Source organism: Arachis hypogaea, chromosome 13 (assembly GCF_003086295.3).
Source record: "Arachis hypogaea cultivar Tifrunner chromosome 13, arahy.Tifrunner.gnm2.J5K5, whole genome shotgun sequence".
NCBI classification, from domain to species: Eukaryota; Viridiplantae; Streptophyta; class Magnoliopsida; order Fabales; family Fabaceae; genus Arachis; species Arachis hypogaea.
This window is the reverse complement of record NC_092048.1, coordinates 82,505,210-82,523,632: the sequence shown is the minus strand read 5'-3', so window position 1 is coordinate 82,523,632 and position 18,423 is coordinate 82,505,210. Positions and strand designations below refer to the sequence as shown.

General features: G+C 37.3%; 1 non-coding gene across 1 annotated transcript; it reads left to right on the top strand.

Moving 5' to 3' along the window:
* The first annotated feature begins 15,431 nt into the window (after positions 1 to 15,431).
* Positions 15,432 to 15,539, top strand: LOC112739928 (small nucleolar RNA R71). Its single transcript, XR_003170862.1, has one exon. It is a non-coding gene; the product is annotated as a small nucleolar RNA R71 (small nucleolar RNA).
* Positions 15,540 to 18,423: the final 2,884 nt, after the last annotated feature.

Genomic DNA, 18,423 nt, shown 5'->3' with positions numbered 1-18,423 from the left:
TAACCAGAAAGGATGCGAGCGGGATTATCTACCTCAAACATCACATCTTAACGTAAGCGGATTAACCACCATCTTTAATTACGTAGGTATCACAACCTCGACAAGACGGATTAACCGCCGTCGTTGCCACGCACATAGCGTCTTACTAAATCATAAGACATCAGTAATATAGTCACGTCAGTGATTACCACTTATTTTCATCAAGTTCATCATTCCTTTCCAAGTTCCAAACTCATCATAATCATCATTAGTTCTCAATTTCTTAAATTCATTATCAATATAACACTCCACTAATTCACTCAACTAGTCCATCCACAATACTTCCCAAGCCTAAGTCACAATATTCTAAAATTATTAACAAAAAATATCTAATTAAGTTATTTAACCTATTTTCACTAGTCTCAAAGCTTAATCACTAGCTAAGAGTCTTAAATAGAAATTAAAGAAGTTTAGAAGAGTAGAGTAACCATTAAAATGTCAATAAAACAAGTTTTCAGCAAAGCACGGATCATGCGTACGCATGCCCCCTGCCGTGTATGCATGTGTTAAAATGTGACAAAGTCGCGTATGCATGCTCCATCCGCATACGCGAATCCTCAAAACCGAATGGGTGTCTCGCGTCACGTTCAACATGCCGCGTACGCATGCCAGTAAATATGTCATTCTTGTGTACGCATGCTAGTGTTGCCTATGCATGAGCATCTTTTCTATTTTTTTCTTATTATTTTAGAAATGAATTTTTTAAGTTTTATTGAGATTTTAGTGTTTGAAGCCTATTTGGATGCTACCTTGAGGTCCATTGTGGTTTAATTTATTTCAAGATAAATTCATGCGAGTTTGACAGAGTTCGTGCAGAAGAAAAAGGAGAAAATTTGTCTATGTTGAGCTGGCGTCAAACGCCGCTACCAAGCATTTGGCACCAGGAACCTCGTGCTACGTGCAAGACTTCTATTGAGTTGGCGCTAAACGTCACGACCCGACGTTTAGCACCAGGTGCTTTGTAAAACATGCCAGAGCCACAAGCTAGTGGTGCTAAACATGCTGAGCTTGGCATTTAGCACCAGTAGCGCATATTTGGATTACACAGGAGGGCTCCGTTAGCTTAGTTTTGGTTATTATTTATTTTATTTTATTTTATTTTTATTTTTTTAAAACAAAACACAGTCTTTTAGGTTTTAGTAGTTATTAATTTATTTTATTTTCAAATCAATTAGGTTAGATATAAAAGGAGAAAAGATTCAGCCGTTCGAGCACTCTTCTCTTCTCTCTTCCTAATTTTACACTTTACACATTTTTGGAACCCAAGGAATTCAACCTAGGAATTAGAGTATATTAGAAGATAACTCTTTTTTTTACTTGAATTCTTGTTGAATCTTGAAAAAGTTAACTCACTTGAATAACAGCTTGAAAGTAACTCTTCATAATTCTCTAATTAGTTGGACTTAATGTGATACGTGATATATAATCACCTTATCTTTGGGTATTTAAGGTTTGTGTGGTTAATAAACTAGAATTGAACTTAAACCTTTAATCTAAATTAAGTGACTAAGGAATTGGCAGTTGATTAGGTTAGAGGAGATTGAATCACTAAGGAATTAGTATCTAATCAATTAAAGTTTTTCATGAATTAAATCTTGAATGATTGAAGTAGTTGGTAAGAACTGTTAATCCAGAAAAAAAAAATATTTCTGAAACCTTAACTGTTTTCCCATATAATCTTCACAACCTGTTTACTGTTTGGTTTCTTAATCTCTCTGAGTACTGTTTAATGCATTTGAACCCAAAACACTCGTTTGTGCTTATTTGACTAAATAAATCATTCAATTATTATTCCTTGGTCCATCAATCCTCGTGGGATTAACCCTCACTCACTTGAGATATTACTTGGTATGACCCAGTGCACTTGCTAGTTAGTTTGTGGTTTTGAAAATTCGCACAAAGTTTTTGGCGCCAATTGCCAGGGAATTGGCTATGATTGACAACTACCTATTATTTGCTTGCTTAGATTAGCCATTTTTACTTTAATTTTGTTTAATTTCCTCCCTTTGTTTATTTTTTCGGAAATTTATCTTTAGTTAGTTTAAAATTTTCCCTTAATTTCGAAATTAAGTTTGGTGTTTTCTTAGTTTATTTATTTTATTTTTCCTATTTATTCTGTTCATTTTTTCGAAATTTTTGTTCTAAATTTTTTTATTATTATTTTTTAAAATTGTTGCTTTATTTATTTAGTTTTATTTAGTTTTCTTTCTTTTATTCAGGTCACCTCACTAGGAATTCTTTTCACTTTGACGAGAAATTCCCACTTTTTCTTGTTTTTTGTTTGTTTATGAGTAGAAACAAAGACAAGAAACCTCTTCTTAACTTCAATCTTGAGATTGAAAGGACTTTAAGAAGGCACTTACAACAGACTAGAGCTTACAAAGCTGCTGAAAATCTCCAGAATAATTTTGAGAAGGAATGTGAATAAGTTACTATGGAGCTGAACAATAACAGTGTTGCCATTCCCAATGCTCCTAATAATCTTGAGCAACCTAGAAGGAGTCTTGGCTCCTACACTGCTCCAAATCCTAACTTCTATGGTAATAGCATTGTTGTACCTCTTGTGGGTGCTAACAACTTTGAGCTAAAGCCTCAACTTATTTCTCTAGTGCAACAAAACTGTCAGTTTCATGGACTCCCATAGGAAGACCCAAACTTATTAATCTTCAATTTCCTGCAAATCTGTGATACGGTGATGACCAATGGAGTTCATCCTGATGTTTATAGGTTGTTTGCTGTATGGGATAGAGCCTAGAAGTGGCTTGACACACAACCTAAGGAGAGCTTGGATACATGGGACAAGTTGGTCAATAGGTTTTTGACCAAATTCTTTCCACCTCAGAAGCTGACTAAGCTCAGGATGGATGTTCAGACTTTCAAGCAGAGAGAGGGTGAATCCCTCCATGAAGCTTGGGAAAGGTATAAGTTGATGCTTAGAAAATGTCTTCCTGACATGTTTTCAGACTGGATCTAGTTACAGATTTTCTATGATGGAGTTACTGAGGCTACCAAAATGTCTTTGGATAATTCTGTAGGCGGATCCCTTCACATGAAAAGACTGCTGAGGAAGCTTTAGATTTGATTGAGATGGTTTCTAACAACCAATACCTATATTCTTCTGAGAGGACTTCTGTGAGGAAAGGAGTCATGCAATTAGATGCTTTGGACACAATTCTTGCTTAGAACAAGGCCATGTCTCAACAAATTAGGGCTATTACTCAACACTTTGGTAGATTGCAAGTCTCAGCCATCAATACATAAGATACTTCCTATTACAAGAGTTATAACAACCTAGTTTTCAGGTACACAAGATGTTTTCTGAAGATACGAAGTTTTCTGGAAGATTAGTGAAGGGAACAAGATGCGAGTGCATCATTGCCAGTTTTTAGTTGTTATTTCAGTAGATTTTAGTTTAGTTTTCATACAAATTTTGTTGATAAAGGAGTAAAAGCATGAAAAATCTCTGCATGAAACAAAATCTCAAGCATAAGTGAATTTTAGTTAATATATAGGGTAAATATGATGAAATAGATCACACTAAGTGAAGTTATGATTTTGAGCATTATTAGCACACTTAGTATAGTAAAGATTATCTTGTATATTACTTTGATACACTTATTTGTTTGATGATTGATAAAGTAGAAATAAAGAAGCAGAGAAAAGCAAGGAGGGAGAACCAAACGTTGGTGGCAACATTGGTGAACGTTGGTGGTAAACCAGCATTGGTATATAAAAATTGATGAACCAACGTTGGTGGGAACGTTGGCGAACAAACGTTACCTCCAACGTGCTCAACAAAAATTCATGGCAAAATCGGAAGCCACGCATACACGTCACCCATGCATACGCATGAGAAGTGAAAAATGACAAGCCACGCGTACGCGTTACCCACGCGTACGCTTGAGAAGAGAAAAATGACAAGCCACGCGTACGCGTCACCCACACATACGCATGAGAAGTGAAGAATTGGCAAGCCACGCGAGCGCGTCACCCACGCGCACGCGTGGGAAGAACGTTGGCGCACCAACGTTGTCTCCAACGCTTGTTTTTGAACATTAGCAACAAGAGTCACGCGTATGCGTCGCCCACGCGTATGCGTGACTGGGAAAATGTTGGAGTGAACATTTGCATGCCAACATTGATTCAAATGCTGAAGAGGCCTGGGACAATTTCTAACATTGGCAATACCACTAAAGGCGCTGATCATACATTCACCTTTCAAGCAAGCAGAGCCCATCAACATCACTCAATCCAAGGCACAAGAAGCATCTAGATTAGAAATTTTCATTTGTAATTTGTATTTTCATCTTTTAGTTTGTAAGCCTATATATAGGCATTAGCTTCATAGAAGGGGATTATTCTGGATTGGAGGGGGAGTCCAGAATCACGCACACACACATCCCCTGGAACACACCACTAGGAGTGGATCTTCGGACCCCTCCCCTCATATACTTTTCTTCCTTTTCTTTTCTTTTCTTCCTTAGTAGTAGTTTGGTTTCAGTTGTAATTTTCTTTTATGAACTTCGAAGTTTCAATTTCAGTTTTTAATCCTTAATCTTCATCTTTAATTTTCTGCACTTTCTTTTTTTTCTGTTTGAATAGAGTAAAGAACAACTAACTCATTTCATTGGATTAGAGAGCTCTATTGTTTTTTAATGGATCAATTGTAGTTTTCATTCTTCTTCCTCTTTCTTTTCTCTTGGTTTTGCTTGAAAGCTTTCGGTCTTCATCAAATTGAACAATTGTCTTGAAAGAGAGATTGTTCATACTTGGATTTCCTCAGAACCTTGAGAGAGGAATAAGGAAATCATGCTAGAAATGCTTTCTCACATCGGATTAGGTTGGGGGTTGGATGGATATAGTGACGTGTAATCCTACCAATACTTTGATCTATGAAAGTGTGTGGTATAATCAGTGACCAAACTTTATCTCTTCCCATGAGCAATTAAATCAAGACATTGGGCAATTATTCAAGCTTAGAGAGATTGGATTGCCAAGACATTGGGATCCAATCACCTAAGATTGCCAAGAAAATCAATGAATGCATTGATTGAGGAAGAGAATAGAATGAACTTGATCCAGAGAATTCAATATCTCTTGATCCCAATGCTTATTTTATTTTTAGTTCTTACATTTACTTTATGGTCATTTACCTCCCTGCACTTTACATTTCCAGCATTTTACTTTCTTGTACTTTACATTCTTGTCATTTTACTTTTCTGCACTTTATTGCTTTACTTTACTTTTATGCAATTTACATTTCTTGCCTAATCCTTTAATCCTCCTGGGATCGACCTCACTCTTTTGTGAGTTTTATTACTTGATACGACCCGGTGCACTTGCCGGTAGTTATTACGGAGAATTAATTTTTTCGTATCAAGTTTTTGGCGCCGTTGCCGGGGATTAATTGTGATTGACAATCTACTGGTTGATTGATTACCTAGATTAGACATTTTTTTCTATTTTAGCTTGTTCATTTAATTGCTTTTGTTCTTTGTTTTCTATGCTCTTTGACTGTTTGTGTTAATGCCTCACTAAGAAGCCCCTGTTCATGACACCTCTGGCTCTTGGTGATTGTGTTATTAACACATAGAACAATTTCTTTTACTTAGCTTTCTTTCAAATAAAATTGGGATATGGGTACATTCTAAGTTTGGTGTTGCCCTGCAACAATCTGTTTTCAATCTTTCTGGATACTTGCATCAATTCCAAGAGAAAGTGTTACACTAAATTTGGTGTGCCACTTATTTTTCTATGCAATGCACCAAAGAAAAGAACAAAAGAAAATGTGGTGTTCAAGGATTAGTCAGAGGTTAAAGAGAGGAGAATTCATAATATCATCTGGGTTGTAGTTCTGAAGGATATTAACATTCCTGAGCTTCAAAGGATAGTGAAATGCCGAAAATATTCAAGATCATAGTGTCATTAACCCCACTCAGAGAAAATACAAGAACTTAATTGATAACTCAACTCTTAGGCAAAACCCACTTCTCAGTTTCACATTATTTTCAGTTGCTTGAGGACAAAACAACAATTCAAGTTTAGTATTGTGATGTGTGAGCATCTTTTCTATTTTGTCATATTATTTTAGATATGAATTTATTGAGTTTTATTGAGATTTTATTGTTTGAAGCCTATCAGGATGTTACTTTGAGGCGCATTATGATTTTATTTATTTCGGGATAAATTCAGGCAAGTTTGACAAACTTCATGCAGAAGAAAAAGGAGAAAATTTGACTCTGTTGAGCTAGCACCAAATGCCACTACCTGGCTTTTGGCGCTAGGAACCTCGTGCTGCATGCAAGCCTTCAGTTGAGTTGGGGCTAAATGCCATGACCAAACGTTTATTGCTAGGTGCTTCATAAAACATGCTAGAGCCACACGCTAGTGGCACTAAATGCCGAGCCTGGCATTTAGCGCCAGGAAGACAGCAATGCCACAATTCTTCTCTGCCTTAGCGTCGCTACACACCGAGTCTGGCGTTTAGCACCAGTAACGCGTATTTGGGTTACACGGAAGGGCTCCGTTAGCTTAGTTTTGGTTATTATTTATTTTATTTTATTTTATTTTCATTTTTTTTAAAACAAACAAAATCTTTTAGATTTTAGTAGTTATAATTTTATTTATTGTCAAATCAATTAGATTAGATATAAAAGGAAAAAAGATTCAACCCTTCGGGATCTCATCTTTTCACTCTTCCTAATTCCGCACTTTACACACTTTTAGAATCCTGAGCCATGAGCAACTAAATCTCCTCTGTTAAGGTTAGGAGCTCCATTTATTTTGATATATTAACACTATTGTCATTCTATTTTTATTAATGTATTGATTTAAATTCAAGGATTACTTTTGTTTTTCATCCTAGGATTTAGAGTATATTAGAAGATAACTCTTTTTTTACTTGAATTCTTGTTGAATCTCGGAAAAGTTAACTCACTTGAATAACAGCTTGAAAGTAACTCTTCATAATTCGCTAATTACTTGGACTTAATGTGATACGTGACATATAATCACCTTATCTTTGGGTATTTAGGGTTTGTGTGGTTAAGAAACTAGAATTGGACTTAAACCTTTAATCTAAATTAAGTGACCAAGAAATTGATGGTTGAATAGGTTAGAGGAGATAAAATCACCAAGGAATTAGGGTTTAATCAATTAAACTTTGCCATGAATTAAATCCTGCATGATTGAAGTAGATGGTAAGAATTGTTAATTCGAAAAAAAATAAATATCTCTGAAACCTTAACTATTTTCCCATATCAACTTCACAACCCGTTTCCAGTTTGGTTTCCTAATTTCTTTGAGTACTGTTTAATGCATTTGACCCCAAAACACTCCTTTGTGCTTGTCTGACTAAGTAAATCATTCAATTATTGTTGCTTGGTCTATCAATCCTTGTGGGATCGACCCTCACTCACTTGAGGTATTACTTGGTACGACCCAGTACACTTGCCGGTTAGTTTGTGGTTTTGAAAATCTACACCAGTCGCGTATACAACAGTACTTGGCAGTGGCCAATCCTCGCGTCGCGTGCACTGTCCGCGTACGCATGCTCCCAAAAATCCTTAAAAATGTTGTTTTCTGCAGAATTCAGATTTTGGTACTAAACTTCAAACGCGCATAATATTCCTGTTCTAAAACATTTTTCATCCATTCTTCGAACGTCTTAGACCTCTTGGGCCTAACTTTCATTAAATGAAACTTTCATTTAAATCAAGCCTCATCAAAATTGAGGATCTGAAGCACAAGTTATGTCTCGTTAAATTTGTTTTAAAACAAAGTTTTACCAAAACATACAAAATTTTTCTAGTTTTCCAAGCTTGAATTCAAACCAATTTCAACTACAATCTAACCAATACCAAAACCTATCACTTAATATCCATACTCATATACATTAGATCAATTTCTTCCCACTTCCTCAACCATTTCACACCAATTTTTAGTAAATTTTCCAACTTCTTCAATCTTACATTAACAAATCCAATAATTCTATTCCAAGAACAAAATTTCACACTAATTGCCATACTCATAATCATTATCAATCATAAACAATCATCATCACATTATAATCACCATAATCATACTCCAACGTATACAACGCATTCAATCTTTATCACAATTCATATGCCACACACACAATTCAGTAACCATTTATTCAATTTAATCCTATCATAAAGTCTACTAGTCTAAGTTGCCTACAACATTATATATTAATTAAAGAAAATTAAAACCATACCTTGGCTGATCTCCGCACAACACAGAACACCAATATTGACTTCCAAACAAGCTAAACGAAGCTCAACTACCAAAAGTTGAATTCCAATACCACCAACTTCACACCAATCACAAGATATCTAGCTATACACATTAAATTTACCATAATTAGTAACTAGGACTCACAAAAACACCAAAACACAAGGGTTTCGAAGTAGCTTACCTTATCTGACGGTATTAGGGGCAAAATCCAACAATAATCCAATGCTAGATCTTCCCTAAACAACCAAAATCACAAAATCTACCCAATAACTAAATCCAAAATTTCAAAACTGTTAGGGCAGAGAACTGGGTAAGAAAATGAAAGTTCCTTACCACTTTGTTTAGCTAGAAATGACAGGTTCGGCAAGATTTTCACGTGGCTGCAAACGGCACGCAAATCAGAGCTTCATAGCTCAAGTTATGAGCTTGGCAAGAAGACGATGAATAGTGTCAATGGTGGTTTCTCTCTTCTTCAACCTCAACAGTCCTTTCACTCTCTAAGTGTGGAATGTGGCTGATTTGGTTCAATAATTGGGTATTTATATGTTGGGCTTGGGCCCAACTTGGGTTTGGTCCAACCGTTTAGCATTTTGGTTCGTTTGGCCCAACTTTGGGCCAAAACGTTTAGAATTAGCGTCCGGATTTTAATTATAAATATTTTTCTAAGTTTTTCTACAGTTTTTATTACTCTTATACAGTATACTGGTATGCGTTCTTACGCAATTTTCTGAAAAAAAATTACATTCTTTCACTCGGAAAAAATTTTCTAAATTCAAATCTCACCTTTAAATTTTCAGATTAAGACGTCTAAATTTTTTAACCTATTCCGGACAATTAATTTATTATTTTATTTTAATTAAACGGTTAATAATTTTCAGTTCTTACACAACCCAAACATGGTTAGTCTTTCTCTTCTCATTCTTTATCTTTGTTTAAGTGGCCTTAAGTCATCATCATCATCTTCTTCTTCGTCTTCCTTCTTTTGCATGCATTTTTGTTTTTTGTTGAATTACATACTTAAAAAAATGTGAGAGGATGAACGCCAAGCGTCCATGTGTAAAGAACACCACACGCCCGGTGGCCATGCCAAAGGCCTTTCGTTTGGGCTAGACAAGCTCCCAAGGGAGCACACATGTAAGGACGCCTGGCGTCCTTAACTGATGCTAGCGTCTAAGGGACCCTTCCTTATTAAAATCATGTTGTTTAGGGTTTATGTTATTCTTTTCTTTTTTATGCATATATGTTTCTTTATATGACTTACACTTACTACTAAGACTCTGTTAAATTCTAAGGTTGGTGTAATCTCTTAAGTTTGGTGTTGGTAACACCATAAGTCTCTGGAGAACAAAGAACATGGAAAAGAAGTAGTGATAATAAATAAACAATCGTGGGTAAGATTAAAGTAAGATGGATCCTCTCTACTGGTGGTTAGTTGTTTCGTTCTCTTTTGTTTTTGTTTTTTTTTCTTTCCTTATGCTTTTAATTTTCTTTATCTTACTTTCCCTTTTATCTTCATTTCTGTTTATTTTCTTCTTGGCATGTTTTTTGTATTTTATCTTTCTTTTCTCTTAAAAGCTTAAAACTTGAATCCTTCTTCCTCCAGTAACCATTTTTATGGAGGATATCTTAACGAAAAAATTCAAAACAGAAGTAGTGGTGCTTATTAAAAGAGGTGGTTATATTTAATGAATTTGGATTATTGAAATCTTGTGGAAAGGGAAGCAGAATCTTCAAAAATAAAAATTTGAAGAAGTATTATGAGAATTCAAATCAATTTCTTAAAGTAGTTCAAAAAAATAAAGTCTGGAAAGATCAAAGAAATCTGAACTTATAAGGCTCTGAACATCAATGCTTAGGGCCCAATTATGTACTTGTGATGTTTCTATTTTAAGGAAAGACTTGGGCTATGGTGCACGAAATTGTGATCATCAACAATGGCGTCAAAGGACTTGGAGCTCTCAAACGTGAATCACACTTTGTCACAATTTCGCACAACTAACCAGCAAGTGCACTGGGTCGTCCAAGTAATAAACCTAACGTGAGTAAGGGTCGATCCCACGGAGATTTTTGGTTTAAAGCAAGCTATGGTCATCTTGTAAATCTCAGTCAGGCAGATTCAAATGGTTATGGAGTTTAAGGTGATGAAAATAAACATAAAATAAAGATAGAGATACTTATGTAATTCATTGGTGGATTTCAGATAAGCGTATGAAGATGCTTTGTTCCCCTTGAACCTCTGCTTTCCTATTGCCTTCTTCCAATCATTCATACTGCTTTCTATGGCAAGCTTTATGTTGGGCATCACCATTGTCAATGGCTACATCCCGTCCTCTCAGTGAAAATGGTCCTGATGCTCTGTCACAACATCGGCTAATCAGCTGTCGGTTCTCGATCATGTCGGAATACTATCCATTTATCCTTTTGCGTCTGTCACACGCCCCACAATCGCGAGTTTGAAGCTCGTCACAGTCATCCCTTCCCAGATCATACTCAGAATACCACAGACAAGGTTTAGACGTTCTGGATCTCAGGAATGGCCGCCAATAATTCTAGCCTATACCACATGTTCATAGGTGAGAATGATGATGAGTGTCACAGATCATCACATTCATCAAGTTGAAGAACGAATGAATATCTTGGAGAAGAAATACACTTGAGTTGAATAGAAAAACAATAGTACTTGTATTAATTCATGAAGAACAGCAGAGCTCCACACCTTAATCTATGGTGTGTAGAAACTCCACCGTTGAAAATACATAAGAACAAGGTCTAGGCATGGCCGTGAGGCCAGCCCCCAAACATGTCTAAGATAGCATAAGACTTATCAAAGATGAAAATACAATAGCAAAAGGTCCTATTTATAGAGAACCAGTAGCCTAGGGTTTACAGAAATCAGTAATTAATGCAGAAATCTTCTTCCGGGCCCACTTGGTGTGTGCTTGGGCTGAGCATTGAAGCTTCCATGTGTAGAGAATTTTCTTGGAGTTAAACGCCAGCATTTGTGCCAGTTTTGGAGTTAAACGCCAGAATTCTTGAGCTGACTTGGAATGCGTGTTTGGGCCATCAAATCTCGAGCAAAGTATGGACTATTATATATTGCTGGAAAGCCCAGGATGTCTACTTTCCAAATCAATTAATAGCACGCCAATTGAACTTCTGTAGCTCCAAAGAATCCACTTTGAGTGCAGAGAGGTCAGAATCCAACATCATCTGCAGTCCTTTTTCAGCCTCTGAATTAGATTTTTGCTCAGGTCCCTCAGTTTCAGCCAGAAAATACCTGAAATTACAGAAAAACACACAAACTCATAGTAAAGTCCAGAAAAGTGAATTTTAAATAAAAACTAATAAAAATATTAAAAAAACTAATTAAAATATACTAAAAACATACTAAAAACAATGCCAAAAAGCGTAAAAATTATCCGCTCATCACAATACCAAACTTAAATTGTTGCTTGTCCCCAAGCCACTAAAAATCAAATAGGATAAAAAGAAGAGAATATACAATGAATTCGAAAAACATCTATGAAGATCAGTAATAATTAGATGAGCGGGGCTTTTAGCTTTTTGCCTCTGAACAGTTTTGGCATCTCACTTTATCCTTTGAAGTTCAGAATGATTGGCATCTATAGGAACTCAGAATCCAGATAGTGTTACTGACTCTCCTAGTTAAGTATATTGATTCTTGAACACAGCTACTTTATGAGTCTTGGCCGTGGCCCTAAGCACTTTGTTTTCCAGTATTACCACCGGATACATAAATGCCACAGACACATAACTGGGTGAACCTTTTCAGATTGTGACTCAGCTTTGCTAGAGTCCCCAATTAGAGGTGTCCAGGGTTTTTAAGCACACTCTTCTCAGGGATTTCATGATGAGGAGTTTCCTCGTGCTCTTGGTGAGGTTCTCTCACTTGCTCCATCCTTTTCTTAGTGATGGGCTTGTCCTCATCAATGAGAATGTCTCCATCTATGTCAATTCCAACCGAATTGCAAAGGTGACAAATGAGATGAGGGATGGCTAACCTTGCCAAAGGAGAGGACTTGTCTGCCACCTTGTAGAGTTCTTGGGATATAACCTCATGAACTTCTACTTCCTCTCTAATCATGATGATATGAATCATGATAGCCCGGTCTATAGTAACTTCAGACCGGTTGCTAGTAGGAATGACTGAGCGTTGGATGAACTCCAACCATCCCCTAGCCACGGGCTTGAGGTCATGCCTTCTTAGTTGAACCAGCTTCCCTCTTGAATCTCTCTTCCATTGAGCGCCCTCTTCACAGATGTCCATGAGGACTTGGTCCAACCTTTGATCAAAGTTGACCCTTCTTGTGTATGGGTGTGCATTTCCTTGCATCATGGGCAAGTTGAATGCCAATCTGACATTTTCCGGACTAAAATCCAAGTATTTCCCTCGGACCATTGTAAGCCAATTCTTGGGGTCCGGGTTCACACTTTGATCATGGTTCTTGGTGATCCATGCATTGGCATAGAACTCTTGAACCATTAAGATTTCGACTTGTTGAATGGGGTTGGTGAGAACTTCCCAACCTCTTCTTAGGATCTCATGTTGGATCTCCGGATACTCATTCTTTTTGAGTTTGAAAGGGACCTCGGGGATCACTTTCTTCTTGGCCACAACTTCATAGAAGTGGTCTTGATACACCCTTGAGAGGAATCTCTCCATCTTCCATGACTCAGAGGTAGAAGCTTTTGCCTTCCCTTTCCTCTTTCTAGAGGTTTCTCCGGCCTTTGATGCCATAAATGGTTATGGAAAAACAAAAAGCTTTAGCTTTTACCACACCAAACTTAGAAGCTTACTCGTCTTTGAGAAAAAGAAGAAAGAAGAGAGTAGAGGAAGAAAAAATAGAGGAGATGGAGTGGGCTTTGTGTAAGGGGGAGAAGTGGTGTTTAGGTTGTGTGAAAATGAAGGAGTGAAAATGGGTTTTATGAAGGATGGATGTGAGTGGTGAAGAGAATGGTGGGATTTGATAGGTGAGGGGTTTTTGGGGAAGAGGTATTGAGGTGATTGGTGAATATGTGAAGAAGAGAGAGAGTGGTGGGGTAGGTGGGGATCCTGTGGGGTCCACAGATCCTGAGGTATCAAGGATATCTCATCCCTGCACCAAGTGGCGTACAAAATGCCCCTTTCTGCCAATCCTGGCATTAAACGCCAGGCTGCTGCCCATTTCTGGCATTTAACGCCAGCTTCTTGCCCATTCCTGGCGTTAAACGCCAGTCTGGTGCCCTTTTCTGGCGTTAAATGCCCAGAATGGTGCCAGACTGGGCGTTTAACGCCCATTCTCCAGAGTGTTCTATTTCTCATTCTGTTTTTCACTTTGTTTTTGCTTTTTCAAATGTTTTTGTGACTTCACATGATCATCAACCTACAGAAAACATAAAATAACAATAGAAAATAGAAAATTATCATAGAATAGTAACATTTGGGTTGCCTCCCAACAAGCGCTTCTTTAATGTCAATAGCTTGACAGTGGGCTCTCATGGAGCCTCACAGATGTTCAGAGCAATGTTGGAGCCTCCCAACACCAAACTTAGAGTTTGACTGTAGGGGCTCTGTTTAACTCTATATTGAGAGAAACTCTTCGTGCTTCCTCTCCATGATGACAGAGGGATATCCTTGAGCTTTAAACACAAGGGAGTCTCCATTCACTTGAATGATCAATTCTCCTCTGTCAACATCAATCACAGCCTTTGCTGTGGCTAGGAAAGGTCTGCCAAGGATGATGGATTCATCCATACACTTCCCAGTTTCTAGGATTATGAAATCAGCAGGGACGCAATGGTCTTCAACCTTTACCAAGACATCTTCTACAAGTCCATAAGCCTGTTTCTTTGAATTGTCTGCCATATCCAGTGAGATTCTTGCAGCTTGTACCTTAATAATCCCTAGCTTCTCCATTACAGAGAGAGGCATAAGGTTTATGCTTGACCCTAGGTCACACAGAGCCTTCTCAAAGGTCATAGTGCCTATGGTACAAGGGATTGAGAACTTTCCAGGGTCCTGTCTCTTTTGAGGTAATCTCTGCCTAGTCAAGTCATCCAGTTCTTTGATGAGCAATGGAGGTTCATCCTCCCAAGTCTTATTACCAAACAACTTGGCATTCAGCTTCATGATTGCTCCAAGGTACTTAACAACTTGCTCTTCATTAACATCTTCATCCTCTTCAGAGGAAGAATACTCATCAGAGCTCATGAATGGAAAAAGTAAATTTAATGGAATCTCTATGGTCTCAGTGTGAGCCTCAGACTCCCAAGGTTCCTCTTTAGGGAACTCCATGGAGGTCAGTGGGCGTCCATTGAGGTCTTCCTCAGTGGGAATCACTGCCTCTTCCTCCTCTCCATGTTCGGCCATATGAGATGTGGTTATGGCCTTGCACTCTCTTTTTGGATTCTCTTCTGTATTGCTTGGGAGAGTACCAGAAGGGAGTTCAGTAATTTTCTTACTCAGCTGACCCACTTGTGCCTCCAAATTTCTAATGGAGGACCTTGTTTCAGTCATGAAACTTTGAGTGGTTTTGATTAGATCAGAGACAATGGTTGGTAAGTCAGAGTGGCTTTGCTTAGAATTCTGTCTGTTACTGAGAAGATGATGGAAAAGGCTTGTTGTTGCTAAACCTGTTTCTTCCACCATTATTGTTGTTAAAACCTTGTTGAGGTCTCTGTTGATCCTTCCATGAGAGATTTGGATGATTTCTCCATGAAGAATTATAGGTGTTTCCATAGGATTCTCCCATGTAATTCACCTCTTCCATTGCTGGGTTCTCAGGATCATAAGCTTCTTCTTCAGAGGAAGCTTCCTTAGTACTGCCTGTTGCTGCTTGCATTTCAGACAAACTCTGAGAAATCATATTGACTTGTTGGGTCAATATTTTATTCTGAGCCAATATGGCATTCAGAGTATCAATCTCAAGAACTCCTTTCTTCTGAGTTGACCCATTATTCACAGGATTCCTTTCAGAGGTGTACATGAATTGGTTATTTACAACCATTTCAATGAGTTCTTGAGCTTCTACAGGCGTCTTCTTCAGATGAAGAGATCCTCCAGCAGAGCTATCCAATGACATCTTGGATAGTTCAGACAGACCATCATAGAAGATTCCTATGATGCTCCATTCTGAAAGCATGTCAGAAGGGCACCTTCTGATCAATTGCTTGTATCTCTCCCAAGCTTCATAGAGGGACTCACCATCCTTCTGTCTAAAGGTTTGGACTTCCACTCTAAGCTTACTCAATTTTTGAGGTGGAAAGAACTTTGCCAAGAAGGCATTGACTAGCTTTTCCCAAGAGTTCAGGCTTTCCTTAGGTTATGAATCCAACCATGTTCTAGCTCTGTCTCTTACAGCAAAAGGAAAAAGCATAAGTTTGTAGACTTCAGGGTCAACCCCATTGGTCTTGACAGTATCACAGATTTGCAAGAACTCAACTAAGAACTGATGAGGATCTTCCAATGGAAGTCCATGAAACTTGCAATTCTGTTGCATTAGAGAAACTAATTGAGGCTTAAGCTCAAAGTTGTTTGCTTCAATGGCAGGGATTGAGATGCTTCTCCCATAGAAATTAGGAGTAGGTGCAGTAAAGTCACCAAGCACCTTCCTTGTATTGTTGGCATTGTTGTTGTTTTCGGCTGCCATGGTTTCTTCTTCTTTGAAGAGCTCTGTTAGGCCCTCTAGAGAGAGTTGTGCTTTAGCTTCTCTTAGCTTTCTCTTTACGGTCCTTTCAGGTTCAGGATCAGCTTGAACAAGTATGCATTTATCTTTGTTCTTGCTCATATGAAAGAGAACAAGAAAGTAGGGAATCCTCTATGTCACAGTATAGAGATTCCTTGAGGTGTCAGAGGAAAAGAAGAATAGAAGGAGGAGGTGGAGAAGAGGGAATTCGAACTTATCAAGAGGGACAGAGTTCGAATTGCACCTTGATGAGGAGTCTTAGTCCTTTAAATAGAAGGATGTGAGAAGAGGTGAAGAATTTTCGAAAATAAAGTAAAAGATTTTGAAATAATTAAAGGAAATTTTGAAAAATTGATTGATGATTTTCGAAAACTAAAATTGGGAAAGAAATTAAGTGATTTTTGAAAAAGATTTTGAAATTAGAAATCAAAAAGATATGATTGAGAGTTAATTTTGAAAAAGATGTGATTGAGAAGATATGATTGAGAAGATATGATTGAAAATTAAAAAGAGAAAGTTTTAAAATTAAAGTTGATTACTTGACTAATAAGAAATTAGAAGGTATGATTCTAGAATTAAAACTTTTGATTCTTTCTTAATAGGCAAGTAACAACTAGAAAATCTTGAATTGAAGCAAGGATTTTTGAAAATAGTAAAAATAAATATAAAATGGAAAGAAATTGATTTTGAAAGAGATATGATTGAAAAGATATGATTTGAAAAAGATTTGATTTTGAAAAATTATGAAAACTTGAAAAAAATGTGAATTAAAAACAAAATCTTCCCTCTAGTGTCATCCTGGCGTTAAACGCCCAGAATGGTGCCTATTCTGGCGTTTAACGCCCAAATCTCTACCTTTTTGGGTGTTAAACGCCCAGCCAGGTACCCTGGCTGGCATTTAAACGCCAGTTTTCCTTCTTCACTGGGTGTCTTGAATGCCCAGCTTTTTCTGTTTGATTCTTCTGCTGAATGTTCTGAATCTTCAATTCTCTGTATTATTGACTTGAAGAGACACAATTTTGAAAATATTTTTGAATTTTTGATGATGAGAAACAACAATAAAAAATGTAACTAAGATCAAATAAACAATGCATGTAAGACACCAAACTTAAAAGTTTGTATACTAAGGACTATAACAATGTAAAAATGCATGTAAGAAACAACAAAATATACAAAACAAGAGAATTTGAAGATCAGAGCAATGAAATCATCAAGAACAACTTGAAGATCAATGAAGAACAATATGTATAAATTTTCGAAAATTAGAAGGATAAAGACATGCAATTGACACCAAACTTAAAATTAGACAATAGACTCAAACAAGAAACATAAAATATTTTTGGTTTTATGATTTTAAAATTTTTTTGTATTTTTTTTCCAAAATTATATAGAAAAGAAAATAAAGAGAATCAAAACTTTTAATGAGAATTCCAGGAATCATGCAATGTTAGTCTAAAGCTGAAGTCTAAAAAGGATTAGACATGTTTGGCCAAGCTTCAGCAGGAATACATTCAATAGCTAAATTGATGAGAATCAATCAGCTTTTGTGATGGTGGGAACATCACCTTGAAACTCTAGAATTCATTCTTAAAAATTCTGAAGTAAAGATACCTAATCTAAGCAACAAGATGAACCGTCAGTTGTCCAAACTCGAACAATCCCCGGCAACGGTGCCAAAAACTTGGTGCATGAAATTGTGATCATCAACAATGGTGCCAAAGGACATAGAGCTCTCAAACGTGAATCACACTTTGTCACAATTCCGCACAACTAACCAGCAAGTGCACTGGGTCGTCCAAGTAATAAACCTTACGTGAGTAAGGGTCGATCCCACAGAGATTGTCGGTTTGAAGCAAGCTATGGTCATCTTGTAAATCTCAGTCAGGCGGATTCAAATGGTTATGGAATTTAAGGTGATGAAAATAAACATAAAATAAAGATAGAGATACTTATGTAATTCATTGGTGGATTTCAGATAAGCGTATGAAGATGCTTTGTTCCCCTTGAACCTCTGCTTTCCTATTGCCTTCTTCCAATCATTCATACTCCTTTCCATGGCAAGCTTTATGTTGGGCATCACCGTTGTCAATGGCTACATCCCATCCTCTCAGTGAAAATGGTCCTGATGCTTTGTCACAGCATTGGCTAATCAGCTGTTGGTTCTCGATCATGTCGGAATAGGATCCATTGATCCTTTTGCATCTATCACACGCCCCACAATCGCGAGTTTGAAGCTCGTCACAGTCATCCCTTCCCAGATCCTACTCAGAATACCACAGACAAGGTTTAGACGTTCTGGATCTCAGGAATGGCCGCCAATAATTCTAGCCTATACCACGAAGGTTCCAATCTTAGATTAGAAACCCAAGAGATACGCATTCAAGCCATTACTAGTAGAACAGAGGTGGTTGTCAGGCACATGTTCATAGGTGAGAATGATGAT